At 42.2% G+C, this 17,885-nt stretch overlaps 1 pseudogene; it reads left to right on the plus strand.

Annotated features, from left to right (window-relative positions):
• Positions 1-5,517: 5,517 nt before the first annotated feature.
• On the plus strand, positions 5,518-10,046 carry LOC122584300 (annotated as a pseudogene).
• The last annotated feature ends 7,839 nt before the right edge of the window (positions 10,047-17,885 follow it).

The following is a 17,885-nucleotide window of genomic DNA, read 5'->3' on the forward strand; positions in this document are numbered from 1 at the left end:
CGAAGATAAACCTTAAATCGTAAGGTGTATCTGAACGAGATAAACCTTAAATTCGTTAGGTGTATCTGAACGAAGATAGACCTTAATTCGTTAGGTGTATCTGAACGAAGATAGACCTTAAATTCGTTAGGTGTATCTGAACGAAGATAACCTTAAATTCGTTAGGTGTACCTGAACGAAGATAAACCTTAAATTCGTAAGGTGTATCTGAACGAAGATAAACCTTAAATTCGTTAGGTATATCTGAACGAAGATAAACCTTAAATTCGTTAGGTGTATCTGAACGAAGATAGACCTTAAATTCGTTTGGGGACTTAAGTTTGTTTGGAGCTTAAGTTCGTTTTGAAGCTTAACTTCGTTTTGGAAGACTTAAATTCGTTTTAAGTGTTTTTAGGACGAATTTGGGATTGTTCAACAAAACGAGGTTTTGAAGATTAAGACACGTTTACGACCCAAATTTGATCACGAAAAGGTTATTAAACACTTTTAGACACAAACCCCTAACTTTTAACACGATTTTACACCAAAACAAAATGACCAAATCATCAAGAACATACACTTGAAAAGTAAACTTTTATTTTGATGAAAATCTCAAAATTTGCTGTCATTACCTGAAAATCGATACTAGAAATATGTTTTGATTATCACAAGAAGCTAAAAATACAAGAAATCTTGGTTTAACAACTCAAAATCAAATGATGAATTTTTGTGGGTGAAGATGGTGAATGTATGTGTGTGTTTTTAGAGAGAAAGAGAGAGGTGAGATGGGGGGGGGGGGGGGGAAATGGTGAAGAAGTAGAAAAATGGTTTTTCTAACCCTTTTATAGTTTTCCCTTAATTAATGATTCTAATAATTGTAGGGTCTAAATAAACATTTTGGACTAGAATTTCTTGAATACAATCGCTTACGTCTTGAGACCTAACATTCTATCACAATAGACCATAGACGCGTCTTATAATTTAAGATTTAAGAGTGAATAGACCTTCATGTGAGCACATATTCGAAACTAGAACATATCATGGATTTATTTAATTATTTCTAAGGCGGTTGTTACATTCTCCCCCACTTAAAGGAATTGCGTCCCGAATTCGAATTTACACATCATGTTTCATGCTTCGCTTGCACACTAAGTTTACAAGTATTAGATTGCATGTTTAGTGCTAAGTGTATTTGCATCAAAAGTAACAAGTAGCATGCTTCACATTGAGTTTTCTAAATATCACATTGCATAATAAGCATCAAGTATCAAGTTAGGAATTAAGTCCTTAAGTTTACTTGCTAGACTAGGATAATACGCTAAGCGAATAGATGCGGATACTTAAGCTTCATCTGATCTTCTCGTTCCAAGTGAATTCTGGACCTCTACGGAGTTCCAACAACTTTCACAATAGTATACTCGTTCTAGAATTTCTACGGGTTCTTCCTTGAAGCTTAGGTTACTGTCTACTCGTATCTCGTTCAAAGGAACATATGTTGTTTCATCGGCTAGCACTTCTTGAGGTTCGATACGTGGAAGACATCGTGTACGTTACTTAGTTCTTGGGGAAGTTTCAAACGGTAGGCTACTGCACCAATGCGCTCTACGATCTCAAACGTCCAACATATCTTGGGGCTAGTTTCCCTCTCTTTATGAATCTGACCACGCCCTTCCATGGCGAAACTTTAAGCATTACTCGATCACCCACCTAAACTCTAGGGGTTTTCCTTCGGTTTCTGCATATTTCTTTTGTCTGTCTCTTGCTTTCAGTAGATTCTCCTTAATTTGAGCGACTCTTTCATAGTTTCGAGAATGATCTCTGGACCTATTAGTTGCATGTCCCCAACTTCGTGCCATGCAAGTGGAGATCGACATTTCCTTCCGTACAAAACATAAGGTGGACACCTGATACTTGCGTGATAACTGTTGTTATACGAGAATTCGACTAATGGGAGATGAGTGTCCCAACTTCCTCCAAAGTCTATGACACAGGCTCTTAGCATGTCTTCGAGTGTTTGAATCGTTCTCTCACTCTGTCCGTCTGACTGCGGATGGTAGGCTGTGCTCATATCGATTCGCGTTCCAAAGCTCGTTGTAATGATCTCCAAAATCCTGAGGTAAATCGACTATCCTTATCACTAATGATTGATATAGGGACACCGTGTTTAGCTACAATCTCTTTAAGATACAGACGTGCATACTGCTCCATAGAATAATCTTCACGTATAGGTATGAAATGTGCTGACTTGGTCAGTTGATCTACCACCACCCATATAGCATCTTTACCATTACTCGTTCTTGGTAGCTTCGTGACAAAATCCATAGTGATCTTCTCCCACTTCCAGCTGGGAAGCTCTGGTTGTGTTAGTAGTCCTCCTGGCTTCTTATGTTCTGCTTTAACTCTCAAACACGTGTAACATCCATGAATTTTGACCCGTTGACTTTAAGTGTCATGTTATGAATTATAGTAGTTAAATGACTAATTGTATACTCAATGAGCCGGTTGACGGTGTGCTAGATGTAATGTCGTGGGTTTTGAACTAATTAGTTATGTTGACGGGTCAACCCATGGATCAAAGTCTTGACCCATGACCCACCTTAGTCAACCCAACCCCCACCCACCTTATCCTTTCCTTCCCTTACTCTTCTTATCTCTCTCTTCTTTACTCCCAAGAACACACTCTCCTTTCACTCTCTCTCTCTAATTTAATTCATAGTTCATGGAAATTCAAGCTTAGTTAATGCAAGAATAATAAATCTTATCACCATTTTAACTTCATATCAAAAACTTGGGTTCCAAAGTGTAAGAAATGACCTCATTTGAATCAAAATTCGGGTTTGAGGATTTGTGAAGCTTTTGGTAAGTAAATTCTACTCTATGACCTTCACTTCATGTTAGTAAATGTATCTATAGTTGTGCCAAAACATTTTTGGGTCACAAATCGGGCCAAAAGTCGAATTAGGGTTTGTCTAGGGTTAGTAATGGGTTAAACCGAATTTGAACTTGAGTTTGGTGTTTTGAAGAAAGATTTTGAAGTGGGTTTGGGTTATTCATGTGTAAACATGCTTATTTATGCTTCATATTGAGTTTTGATGCTTCACAAATCGATTTTGGGTGTCAAAAATGAGTTATGGGTTAGTTTTGGTGTGTTTAGGTCGAAATGGGTGCTGATGCTGAACTGGGTGAGCTGCTGCGCAGCTAGTTAAGCTGCTGCGCAGCTTCACAATTCTGTTTTTCAGCTGCTGCGCAGCTAGTTAAGCTGCTGCGCAGCTTCACGAGTCTGTTTTTCAGCTGCGGCGCAGCGATAAGTTGCGGCGCAGTTGGGGGCTTCAATCACTTAACTTTTTCCTAGCTTTAGTTCTAACATCCTAGGATCGTCCCGACCTTTCCGGAATGTACTCTTATGACCTTATTGGTGCCCTACACATGACAAACGAGTCGTTTAAAGTTGGGTGTCCTCTTTGGAACCTAATTCAAGACATTAACATAAACTAAATAAACATATAACTTATGTTGAGAATGAGGCGACCTTGGGGCGACTTCATTTTGGTTACAAACTATTACATGACCTCCCTAACGACCATGTTGGGTCCCGAAAGTCTTTCAAAGCCATAAACTAAAGCTAAAACCTAGTTAGAGAATCGTCTTTGGTGAATAATGCATGTCTTGTATACATTACTAGGTTGTGGACGCGTGGAGCACTATAATCACCTATAATCTCATCTTAATTCGATATTAGCCTCTTTTGCCAATCAAGGTGAGTTCGTATCTCCCTACTCTATTGAGATTCGGGCTGAAAAGTGTACATTGTGTGTTTATTTGTTTGAATTAGTTGTTTGTTGATTGAATGATGATTGATGGATGAATCATTGAAATTTTTGTGTATGTTGGTATTGAGAAAGGTTATATTTAGGTTAGATGTACATACATGGAAGTCGACTTCGCTTTCAAAAGGTTTGAGATGTGGAGGGTTAGCCGCTGGTACACCCTGTATACAAACATCGAGGACTCTTTGAAAGCAAGCCCTCTCAAGTGTATGTATGTATAGTTTGATCATATTGTTGGTTATTGGATGTTGGATTGATGGATTGTTGGGCTTGCATTGTGTTGGTTGCTTTGAGATGATTTGGTTGTCTGTTGAGACAAATGTGTTTATCCAGGTATAGACGTATACACTGGTGTTGGTCATCCGGTTTATAGACGTATATTCGCCGACGTTTTTGAGATGCCACAATGGTCATGGTGATGACCTGTGAGTATCGTTGCATAGATGGCATAATGGCCCTACATATTATATGTATTTTGGTTTGGCATGCATATCATTCACATCATGGCATTGACATTGCATTGATTGTTCTTATACGTTTGTTATATAGTGATGCATTGGTTGGATGACGTGTAAGACTACTTGTATGTGATAATTGTTCTTGTTTTTATGATATGTGGTTATGGTCGGTGGTTCATCTTGGGCCACCACTACGAACTCACCAACCTCGTGTTGACTTGTAGAACACTTTTCAGGTAATCAGGTGGTTCAAGGATGTGATGCATGATCTGGTGTAGCTTTTGGTTTCGGGCATGGACTTTATGGATCAAGGATTCATTCGCCCACTTTTGGATTAATGCTTAGGATCGATAGCCATCTCTAGAATTCTCTTTTGTAAACTTTGATGGTCATTTGCTCCTTGTGCATTGTTTGAATATTTGACTTGTTTTGGATTCACCGAATTCATTAATGTCATTTAGTTGCCTACGATAATCCCTCCTTGTGCTATATGATTTTCGTAATATTTCGAGCCCTAGCTCGGGTGTTACAGAATGGTGGCCCATGCGAGGTCGTAGAGAATTAGGTGGTTCGACCTAGACTACGGCTTAAGTTAAAACTCTTCATATAGCATGCATGGCTAGGAATTTTGTGTGCAACTTGATTTTTGTGAACCCTAGAAAGTGTACATTGGGAGTTCGTAGTTGAGACCAATTATGTGATGAATTGAGTACGATATGGTTTTGGTTTGAGTTTGATTGTGATTGAGATGGATTGTTGTTTGATAATAGTTGTTGATTTAGGGCGAGGTGAAGTTATGGCGTTAACTTGATGTAACATTGTGGCAACCCTAAAAGAGCGTGATCAACTATTTTATGGTCACCCGATGTTATAGCAATTTAATGACATCACGGGTTGCGCACGCTTGGTTTAAAGCATAATAAGGAATCGATATGCTTTTTGGGAAGTTGATTGAGTGGAGGGTTAGCCGCCGGTACACCCTGTACACAAACTCGATCAGTAACTAGAAAGCATATTGGATTCGGATTATACTTTGAACCATCCGTGCTAGATTATAGGATTGTATGATAAATGATTGTAGTGAGCTCAGTATGGTAAGTAATAATTTCTCCCTAGAAATCTATCGCTTTTGCCTTAGCTTAATGGTATGAAATGTGTATGTTATGTCGACTTGAGGGCATTGACAACTTGTGTGACTAACATGTGAGTATTGAGACTAACTTTCGGGTCAACGCCTTGCTTGTTTTATAGAAATGGTAAGACCAAGAAGAGCTGGAACTAACTATAGGGCTAACTCGGAAGAACCTCAACCGGAAGCTCAACCGGAAGTGCAAGGAGGTAGAGGTAGGGGCCGGGGTGGTAGAGGTCGTGGTGGAGGACGAGGTAGGGGCCGAGGTAGGGGTCGTGGTGAGGCTCCCAGGCCTAACTTGGCGGATGTGATTGCTCAAACGGTCACCAATATCATGCCGACTATTGTTGCCCAAGTCCAAGCAACTCTTGATGGGAACAATGGGGTACAACCTAATGAGCATCAAAATGTTGGAAACCCGGAAAATGTGAATGATGAGGTGCTCAACCTCATGTTGTAGTAGAAGAAGAAGAAGAAGAACTCGAAAGAGCGGATAACTATAGGGCTAGGTATAACCAACATGGAGTGTACCGCCAAGGTTGTCAATTCAAAGATTTCAAGAATTGTGGGGCACCGGAGTTTGATGGGTTGGGTGGGCCCGTGGAATGTATAAAATGGTTTGAGAGGATTGAAGCGGTGATTGAAAGGAGTCATTGTACTTATGATGACCGAATTTATTATGCCTCCGGTATGTTCAAGGAGGATGCTTTAAGTTGGTGGAACCAAGAGAAGGCCTTGGGTCGGGCCCACAATTTGGAATGGGCCGACTTCAAGAACAAAGTGAAAGAGAAGTTTTGCCCACCTTATGAGCTCCAAAACTTGACCATCGAGTTTGTCCATCTCAAAATGGACGGGGCCGACTACAAGGGCTATGTTAGACGATTCCAAGAGTTGTCTACCCTTGTTCCTCACCTAGTGAGCACCGAGTCTCGGGCCATTGAGAAGTTTGTTTTGGGTTTGACTCCACAAGTCCGTTCTCTCATCAATCCGGTCATGCCTACTTCCATGGTCGAGGCTATTAACCGTGCCGGTAGTGTTACCGAAGACTTGTTAAGAAGTGGAGTTTTGAGTAAATCATCATCGTCATCATCAAAAAGAAAGGAGGTTGGGGAAACAAGTGGTCCAAGGAAGATGGGGAGGTTTGACTCCAAGAATGCTAATCGGGGTAGGGTGATGGCGGCGGTGGAGCCGGTGAAGAAGCCTTATGTGGGGCCCCACCCACATTGTGGAGATGCAATAGACATCACCCCGCCAATGTTCAATGTGGGGCATGCTTTAATTGTAACCGTTTGGGGCATATGGCGAAAGAATGTAGGGCACCAAGGGTGGGTACGGGTCCGCTCAATGTAGCTCCTATTCAAGCTCTTCCTCCTCAAGGCAATCAAAGAAGAGGCGAATGTTATGTGTGCGGTAGCCCAAATCATTACCGTAACAATTGTCCTCAATGGGTGGGACAACAAGTTCAAGTGGCCGTTCACCCCAATCAACTACAAATTGCCGGGCCTAACCAAAACCGGGGACAACAAGGTCACCAAGTGCAACCCCGTGGCCGAGCCTTTGCGGTCAATGCAAATGAGGCCCGTAATGATCCCAATGTTGTTGCAGGTACCTTTCTTCTTAATGGTCATTATGCAACGGTTTTATTTGATTCTGGAGCCGATTATAGTTTTGTGTCCTCTCGCTTTATTCCTTTGATTGATGTGCATCCGTGTGCCCTAAACTATGTACTCGATATAGAAACGGTAAATGGCACCTTAGCAAAACTTAGTCAAATACTTCGTGATTGTATTTTGACTCTAAACGACATCGAATTCTACATCGACCTTATGCCTTTTGAAATCGGTAGCTTTGACGTTATTGTGGGAATGGATTGGTTAACGGCGGTAAATGCAACTATTGATTGTGGGGAGAGAGTTGTTAAAATACCGTTGTCTAGCGGTAAAATTCTTAGAGTTCAAGGTGAAACTTCCGATTCTCTAAATTCTAAAGTCTTTAGTGCTACCATCTCAAAGGTAGAATTGAAGACTGTTCCTATTGTTTGTGAATTCTCTGATGTTTTTCCGGAAGAATTACCGGGATTACCCCCATCTCGTGAACTTGACTTTCGTATCAATCTTATTCCGGGAGCCGCACCCGTGGCAAAAGCTCCTTATAGACTTGCCCTCACTGAAATGCAAGAACTCGAAGCTCAACTTAAGGAACTTCAAGAGAAAGGTTTCATCCGTCCTAGTCAATCTCCTTGGGGTGCTCCCATTCTCTTTGTCAAGAAGAAAGACGGGTCGTTTAGAATGTGTATAGACTATCGGGAGTTGAATAAGCTTACGGTGAAGAATCGATATCCTCTTCCTCGAATCGATGACCTCTTTGACCGACTTCAAGGTGCCAAGCACTTTTCCAAAATCGATCTCCGCTCGGGTTATCATCAACTCCGGGTTCATGATGATGACATTCATAAAACGGCTTTCCGAACTCGGTATGGGCACTTTGAATTCACCGTTATGCCTTTCGGGTTGACCAATGCACCAGCAGTATTCATGGATTTGATGAACCGGGTGTGTCGCCCTTTCTTGGACAAGTCCGTCATTGTCTTTATTGACGACATACTTGTTTATTCTAAAACGAAGGAAGAACATGCCGAACACTTGCGAGAAGTACTCGAGTTGTTAAGAAAGGAGAAATTGTATGCTAAATTCTCCAAGTGTGAGTTTTGGTTGGAGAAGGTTCACTTCCTTGGTCACATGGTAAGCAAAGACGGTATTCACGTTGACCCAAGTAAGATCGAAGCGGTTAAGAATTGGAGGAGACCCGAAACACCTTCCGAAATCCGTCATTCCTTGGATTGGCGGGTTACTATAGAAGATTTATCGAAAATTTCTCCCGCATTGCACAACCTCTTACACTCTTGACTCAAAAAGAACGGAAATTCGAATGGGGCAATAGACAAGAACAAGCCTTCCAAACTCTTAAGAACATGTTGTGTGAAGCACCCATTCTAACCCTTCCCGATGGAGTTGAAGATTTTGTAGTATATTGTGATGCTTCGGGGCAAGGATTGGGTTGTGTCCTTATGCAAAGGGGCAAAGTTATTGCATACGCCTCCCGCCAATTGAAGGTGCACGAGAAGAACTATCCGACACACGACTTAGAATTGGGAGCGGTAGTATTTGCTTTGAAGTGTTGGAGGCATTATCTCTATGGCACCAAGTGCGTGATTTATACCGATCACAAAAGCCTACAACACATTTTTAATCAAAGTGAATTGAACATGAGACAAAGACGTTGGCTTGAACTCCTTAGTGACTATGATTGTGACATCCGTTATCATCCGGTAAGGCCAATGTGGTAGCCGATGCCTTGAGCCGGAAGGAACGAGTTAAACCAAGACGTGCTAGGGTTATGAGCCTCACGGTAGGACCAAACATTCGCGATCAAATCATTGCGGCTCAAGTACAAGCCACTCGACCAGAAAACTTTGGTAATGAGAATTTGGATGGTATGGAGCAACAATTCGATAGGAAGAGTGATAATGGGCTCTATTTAGTTGGAAGGCTCTGGTTCCCATTTTCGGCAATCTAAGAACTCTTCTCATGCATGAAGCTCATCGATCACCTTATTCGGTCCACCCCGGGTCGGATAAGATGTATTTTGATTTAAGAGATTTCTATTGGTGGCCGGGTATGAAGCGAGATGTGGCTAGGTATGTGAGTGAGTGCCTTACTTGCTTACAAGTGAAAGCCGATCATAAGAAGCCACCCGGATTATTAGTGCAACCCGAGGCCCCCGAATGGAAATGGGAACACATTGCAATGGACTTCATAACGAAGTTACCGAAGACAAGAAGTGGTCGCGATACAATTTGGGTGATAGTTGATCGGTTAACGAAGTCGGCTCATTTCGTGGCCATTCGTGAAACCGATGGTGTTGACACCTTAGCTCGTTTGTACATCAAGGAAGTGGTGTCTAAACATGGAGTTCCGGTTTCTATCATCTCCGATAGAGATTCCCGGTATAACTCGAATTTATGGAGGGCCTTTCATCGTGCAATGGGTACGCGACTAAATATGAGCACGGCGTTTCATCCTCAAACGGATGGGCAAACCGAAAGAACAATACAACGCTTGAAGATATGTTAAGGGCATGTGCCATTGATTTTAGTGGGAGTTGGGAAGATCACTTGCCTTTGGTGGAATTTTCATACAACAATAGTTATCATGCCACCATCCAAATGGCGCCTTTTAGAGCTTTATATGGTAGGTTTGCCGATCTCCCTTAGCTTGGGCGGAGATCGGTGAAAGCCAACTCATTGGACCGGAGATTGTGGTGGAAACAACAAAGGTGATCTACCAAATCAAGGAGAGATTGCAATTGGCCCGTGAAAGACAAAAGAAGTATGCCGATGTGAGGCGGCGACCGCTAGAGTTTGAAGCGGGGGATTATGTATTGTTGAAGGTGTCGCCATGGAAGGGTGTTATCCGTTTTGTGAAGAGAGGCAAACTCGGGCCAAGGTATATCGGTCCTTTTAAGATTATTGAACGGGTTGGGAAGGTTGCTTATCGGTTGGAATTGCCACAAGAACTTGGGGAGTACATGATGTCTTCCACATTTGCAACCTACGCAAATGCTTGGCGGACCCGACACAACATGTGCCTATGAATGAAATTCGGGTGGATAAGAATTTAAATTTTGTGGAGGAGCCGGTAGAGATCCTGGACCGTCAAACCAAAAAGCTCAAGAACAAGCGTTATACCATTGTTAAGGTTAGATGGAATGCTAGACGCGGAGCCGAGTTCACTTGGGAGCGTGAGGATCATATGAAGTCCAAGTACCCGACTTGTTTAATAATTAGTGTTTTGTTAGATTTCGGGACGAAATCCTTTTATCGGGGAATAATGTAACATCCATGAATTTTGACCCGTTGACTTTAAGTGTCATGTTATGAATTATAGTAGTTAATGACTAATTGTATACTCAATGAGCCGGTTGACGGTGTGCTAGATGTAATGTCGTGGTTTTGAACTAATTAGTTATGTTGACGGGTCAACCCATGGATCAAAGTCTTGACCCATGACCCACCTTAGTCAACCCAACCCCCCCCACCTTATCCTTTCCTTCCCTTATTCTTCTTATCTCTCTCTTCTTTACTCCCAAGAACACACTCTCCTTTCACTCTCTCTCTCTAATTTAATTCATAGTTCATGGAAATTCAAGCTTAGTTAATGCAAGAATAATAATCTTATCACCATTTTAACTTCATATCAAAATTGGGTTCCAAAGTGTAAGAAATGACCTCATTTGAATCAAAATTCGGGTTTGAGGATTTGTGAAGCTTTTGGTAAGTAAATTCTACTCTATGACCTTCACTTCATGTTAGTAAATGTATCTATAGTTGTGCCAAAACATTTGGGTCACAAATCGGGTCAAAAGTCGATTAGGGTTTGTCTAGGTTAGTAATGGGTTAAACCGAATTTGAACTTGAGTTTGGTGTTTTGAAGAAAGATTTTGAAGTGGGTTTGGGTATTCATGTGTAAACATGCTTATTTATGCTTCATATGAGTTTGATGCTTCACAAATCGATTTTGGGTGTCAAAAATGAGTTATGGGTTAGTTTTGGTGTGTTTAGGTCGAAATGGAGTTGCTGATGCTGAACTGGTGAGCTGCTGCGCAGCTAGTTAAGCTGCTGCGCAGCTTCGCATTCTGTTTTTCAGCTGCTGCGCAGCTAGTTAAGCTGCTGCGCAGCTTCAGAGTTTGTTTTGGGTTGCGACTCCACAAGTCCTTCTCTCATCAACCGGTCATGCCTACTTCCATGGTCGAGGCTATTAACCGTGCCGGTAGTGTTACCGAAGACTTGTTAAGAAGTGGAGTTTATGAGTAAATCATCATCGTCATCATCACAAAAAGAAAGGAGTTGGGGAAACAAGTGGTCCAAGGAAGATGGGGAGGTTGACTCCAAGAATGCTAATCGGGGTAGGGTGATGGCGCGGTGGAGCCGGTGAAGAGCCTTATGTGGGGCCCCAACCACATTGTGGGATGCAAAGACTCACCCCGCCAATGTTCAATGTGGGGCATGCTTTAATTGTAACCGTTTGGGGCATATGGCGAAAGAATGTAGGGCACCAAGGGTGGGTACGGGTCCGCTCAATGTAGCTCCTATTCAAGCTCTTCCTCCTCAAGGCAATCAAAGAAGAGGCGAATGTTATGTGTGCGGTAGCCCAAATCATTACCGTAACAATTGTCCTCAATGGGTGGGACAACAAGTTCAAGTGGCCGTTCACCCAATCAACTACAAATTGCCGGGCCTAACCAAAACCGGGGACAACAAGGTCACCAAGTGCAACCCCGTGGCGAGCCTTTGCGGTCAATGCAAATGAGGCCCGTAATGATCCCAATGTTGTTGCAGGTACCTTTCTTCTTAATGGTCATTATGCAACGGTTTTTTATTTGATTCTGGAGCCGATTATAGTTTTGTGTCCTCTCGCTTTATTCCTTTGATTGATGTGCATCCGTGTGCCCTAAACTATGTACTCGATATAGAAACGGTAAATGGCACCTTAGCAAACTTAGTCAAATACTTCGTGATTGTATTTTGACTCTAAACGACATCGAATTCTACATCGACCTTATGCCTTTGGAAATCGGTAGCTTTGATGTTATTGTGGGAATGGATTGGTTAACGGCGGTAAATGCAACTATTGATTGTGGGGAGAGAGTTGTTAAAATACCGTTGTATAGCGGTAAAATTCTTAGAGTTCAAGGTGAAACTTCCGATTCTCTAAATTCTAAAGTCTTTAGTGCTACCATCTCAAAGGTAGAATTGAAGACTGTTCCTATTGTTTGCGAATTCTCTGATGTTTTTCCGGAAGAATTACCGGGATTACCCCCATCTCGTGAACTTGACTTTCGTATCAATCTTATTCCGGGAGCCGCACCCGTGGCAAAAGCTCCTTATAGACTTGCCCTCACTGAAATGCAAGAACTCGAAGCCAACTTAAGGAACTTCAAGAGAAAGGTTTCATCCGTCCTAGTCAATCTCCTTGGGGTGCTCCCATTCTCTTTGTCAAGAAGAAAGACGGGTCGTTTAGAATGTGTATAGACTATCGGGAGTTGAATAAGCTTACGGGAAGAATCGATATCCTCTTCCTCGAATCGATGACCTCTTTGACCGACTTCAAGGTGCCAAGCACTTTTCCAAAATCGATCTCCGCTCGGGTTATCATCAACTCCGGGTTCATGATGATGACATTCATAAAACGGCTTTCCGAACTCGGTATGGGCACTTTGAATTCACCGTTATGCCTTTCGGGTTGACCAATGCACCAGCAGTATTCATGGATTTGATGAACCGGGTGTTCGCCCTTTCTTGGACAAGTCCGTCATTGTCTTTATTGACGACATACTTGTTTATTCTAAAACGAGGAAGAACATGCCGAACACTTGCGAGAAGTACTCGAGTTGTTAAGAAAGGAGAAATTGTATGCTAAATTCTCCAAGTGTGAGTTTTGGTTGGAGAAGGTTCACTTCCTTGGTCACATGGTAAGCAAAGACGGTATTCACGTTGACCCAAGTAAGATCGAAGCGGTTAAGAATTGGAGGAGACCCGAAACACCTTCCGAAATCCGTCAATTCCTTGGATTGGCGGGTTACTATAGAAGATTTATCGAAAATTTCTCCCGCATTGCACAACCTCTTACACTCTTGACTCAAAAAGAACGAAATTCGAATGGGGCAATAGACAAGAACAAGCCTTCCAAACTCTTAAGAACATGTTGTGTGAAGCACCCATTCTAACCCTTCCCGATGGAGTTGAAGATTTTGTAGTATATTGTGATGCTTCGGGGCAAGGATTGGGTTGTGTCCTTATGCAAAGGGGCAAAGTTATTGCATACGCCTCCCGCCAATTGAAGGTGCACGAGAAGAACTATCCGACACACGACTTAGAATTGGGAGCGGTAGTATTTGCTTTGAAGTGTTGGAGGCATTATCTCTATGGCACCAAGTGCGTGATTTATACCGATCACAAAAGTCTACAACACATTTTTAATCAAAGTGAATTGAACATGAGACAAAGACGTTGGCTTGAACTCCTTAGTGACTATGATTGTGACATCCGTTATCATCCGGGTAAGGCCAATGTGGTAGCCGATGCCTTGAGCCGGAAGGAACGAGTTAAACCAAGACGTGCTAGGTTATGAGCCTCACGGTAGGACCAAACATTCGCGATCAAATCATTGCGGCTCAAGTACAAGCCACTCGACCAGAAAACTTTGGTAATGAGAATTTGGATGGTATGGAGCAACAATTCGATAGGAAGAGTGATAATGGGCTCTATTTAGTTGGAAGGCTCTGGGTTCCCATTTTCGGCAATCTAAGAACTCTTCTCATGCATGAAGCTCATCGATCACCTTATTCGGTCCACCCCGGTCGGATAAGATGTATTTTGATTTAAGAGATTTCTATTGGTGGCCGGGTATGAAGCGAGATGTGGCTAGGTATGTGAGTGAGTGCCTTACTTGCTTACAAGTGAAAGCCGATCATAAGAAGCCACCCGGATTATTAGTGCAACCCAAGGCCCCCGAATGGAAATGGAACACATTGCAATGGACTTCATAACGAAGTTACCGAAGACAAGAAGTGGTCGCGATACAATTTGGGTGATAGTTGATCGGTTAACGAAGTCGGCTCATTTCGTGGCCATTCGTGAAACCGATGGTGTTGACACCTTAGCTCGTTTGTACATCAAGGAAGTGGTGTCTAAACATGGAGTTCCGGTTTCTATCATCTCCGATAGAGATTCCCGGTATAACTCGAATTTGTGGAGGGCCTTTCATCGTGCAATGGGTACGCCACTAAATATGAGCACGGCGTTTCATCCTCAAACGGATGGGCAAACCGAAAGAACAATACAAACGCTTGAAGATATGTTAAGGGCATGTGCCATTGATTTTAGTGGGAGTTGGGAAGATCACTTGCCTTTGGTGGAATTTTCATACAACAATAGTTATCATGCCACCATCCAAATGGCGCCTTTTAGAGCTTTATATGGTAGGGTTTGCCGATCTCCCTTAGCTTGGGCGGAGATCGGTGAAAGCCAACTCATTGGACCGGAGATTGTGGTGGAAACAACAAAGGTGATTTACCAAATCAAGGAGAGATTGCAATTGGCCCGTGAAAGACAAAGAAGTATGCCGATGTGAGGCGGCGACCGCTAGAGTTTGAAGCGGGGGATTATATTGTTGAAGGTGTCGCCATGGAAGGGTGTTATCCGTTTTGTGAAGAGAGGCAAACTCGGGCCAAGGTATATCGGTCCTTTTAAGATTATTGAACGGGTTGGGAAGGTTGCTTATCGGTTGGAATTGCCACAAGAACTTGGGGGAGTACATGATGTCTTCCACATTTGCAACCTACGCAAATGCTTGGCGGACCCGACACAACATGTGCCTATGAATGAAATTCGGGTGTATAAGAATTTAAATTTTGTGGAGGAGCCGGTAGAGATCCTGGACCGTCAAACCAAAAAGCTCAAGAACAAGCGTTATACCATTGTTAAGGTTAGATGGAATGCTAGACGCGGAGCCGAGTTCACGTGGGAGCGTGAGGATCATATGAAGTCCCAGTACCCGAACTTGTTTAATAATTAGTGTTTTGTTAGATTTCGGGACGAAATCCTTTTATCGGGGGAATAATGTAACATCCATGAATTTTGACCCGTTGACTTTAAGTGTCATGTTATGAATTATAGTAGTTAAATGACTAATTGTATACTCAATGAGCCGGTTGACGGTGTGCTAGATGTAATGTCGTGGGTTTTGAACTAATTAGTTATGTTGACGGGTCAACCCATGGATCAAAGTCTTGACCCATGACCCACCTTAGTCAACCCAACCCCCACCCACCTTATCCTTTCCTTCCCTTACTCTTCTTATCTCTCTCTTCTTTACTCCCAAGAACACACTCTCCTTTCACTCTTTCTCTCTAATTTAATTCATAGTTCATGGAAATTCAAGCTTAGTTAATGCAAGAATAATAAATCTTATCACCATTTTAACTTCATATCAAAAACTTGGGTTCCAAAGTGTAAGAAATGACCTCATTTGAATCAAAATTCGGGTTTGAGGATTTGTGAAGCTTTTGGTAAGTAAATTCTACTCTATGACCTTCACTTCATGTTAGTAAATGTATCTATAGTTGTGCCAAAACATTTTTGGGTCACAAATCGGGCCAAAAGTCGGATTAGGGTTTGTCTAGGGTTAGTAATGGGTTAAACCGAATTTGAACTTGAGTTTGGTGTTTTGAAGAAAGATTTTGAAGTGGGTTTGGGTTATTCATGTGTAAACATGCTTATTTATGCTTCATATTGAGTTTTGATGCTTCACAAATCGATTTTGGGTGTCAAAAATGAGTTATGGGTTAGTTTTGGTGTGTTTAGGTCGAAATGGGCTGCTGATGCTGAACTGGGTGAGCTGCTGCGCAGCTAGTTAAGCTGCTGCGCAGCTTCGCAATTCTGTTTTTCAGCTGCTGCGCAGCTAGTTAAGCTGCTGCGCAGCTTCACGATTCTGTTTTTCAGCTGCGGCGCAGCGATAAGTTGCGGCGCAGTTGGGGGCTTCAATCACTTAACTTTTTCCTAGCTTTAGTTCTAACATCCTAGGATCGTCCCGACCTTTCCGGAATGTACTCTTATGACCTTATTGGTGCCCTACACATGACAAACGAGTCGTTTAAAGTTGGGTGTCCTCTTTGGAACCTAATTCAAGACATTAACATAAACTAAATAAACATATAACTTACGTTGAGAATGAGGCGACCTTGGGGCGACTTCATTTTGGTTACAAACTATTACATGACCTCCCTAACGACCATGTTGGGTCCCGAAAGTCTTTCAAAGCCATAAACTAAAGCTAAAACCTAGTTAGAGAGTCGTCTTTGGTGAATAATGCATGTCTTGTATACATTACTAGGTTGTGGACGCGTGGAGCACTATAATCACCTATAATCTCATCTTAATTCGATATTAGCCTCTTTTGCCAATCAAGGTGAGTTCGTATCTCCCTACTCTATTGAGATTCGGGCTGAAAAGTGTACATTGTGTGTTTATTTGTTTGAATTAGTTGTTTGTTGATTGAATGATGATTGATGGATGAATCATTGAAATTTTTGTGTATGTTGGTATTGAGAAAGGTTATATTTAGGTTAGATGTACATACATGGAAGTCGACTTCGCTTTCAAAGGTTTGAGATGTGGAGGGTTAGCCGCTGGTACACCCTGTATACAAACATCGAGGACTCTTTGAAAGCAAGCCCTCTCAAGTGTATGTATGTATAGTTTGATCATATTGTTGGTTATTGGATGTTGGATTGATGGATTGTTGGGCTTGCATTGTGTTGGTTGCTTTGAGATGATTTGGTTGTCTGTTGAGACAAATGTGTTTATCCAGGTATAGACGTATACACTGGTGTTGGTCATCCGGGTTTATAGACGTATATTCGCCGACGTTTTTGAGATGCCACAATGGTCATGGTGATGACCTGTGAGTATCGTTGCATAGATGGCATAACGGCCCTACATATTATATGTATTTTGGTTTAGCATGCATATCATTCACATCATGGCATTGACATTGCATTGATTGTTCTTATACGTTTGTTATATAGTGATGCATTGGTTGGATGACGTGTAAGACTACTTGTATGTGATAATTGTTCTTGTTTTTATGATATGTGGTTATGGTCGGTGGTTCATCTTGGGCCACCACTACGAACTCACCAACCTCGTGTTGACTTGTAGAACACTTTTCAGGTAATCAGGTGGTTCAGGGATGTGATGCATGATCTGGTGTAGCTTTTGGTTTCGGGCATGGACTTTATGGATCAAGGATTCATTCGCCCACTTTTGGATTAATGCTTAGGATCGATAGCCATCTCTAGAATTCTCTTTTGTAAACTTTGATGGTCATTTGCTCCTTGTGCATTGTTTGAATATTTGACTTGTTGTGGATTCACCGAATTCATTAATGTCATTTAGTTGCCTACGATAATCCCTCCTTGTGCTATATGATTTCCGTAATATTTCGAGCCCTAGCTCGGGGTGTTACACACGTTAGACACTTGCTCACGTAAACTGCCACATCGCTCTTCATCCCTGGCCACCAAAATAAATCTCGCAAGTCTTGATACATCTTATCTATCCCCGGGTGTATAGAGTATCCTGCCTTGTGCGCTTCATCCATGATCAGTTTCCTTAGTCCTCCATACAGTGGTATCCACATCCGATCACAAAAGTACAGTCCTCCATCATTCCCTTGAGTAAATCGTTCTATCATACCTCCAAGCCCTTCTTTATCAATGTTCTCTTTCTTGTTTGCTTCTACTTGTGCCCCAATAACCCTATCCTTCAGACTGTTATGCACGGTAATGCTCATGGCTCTAATTCGTCTTGGTCTAACTCTCTCCTTCCTACTCAAGGCGTCTGCTACTACATTTGCCTTTCCGGATGATATC

This window comes from Erigeron canadensis, unplaced genomic scaffold (genome assembly GCF_010389155.1).
Source record: "Erigeron canadensis isolate Cc75 unplaced genomic scaffold, C_canadensis_v1 Conyza_canadensis_unscaffolded:208, whole genome shotgun sequence".
Classification (NCBI taxonomy): Eukaryota; Viridiplantae; Streptophyta; class Magnoliopsida; order Asterales; family Asteraceae; genus Erigeron; species Erigeron canadensis.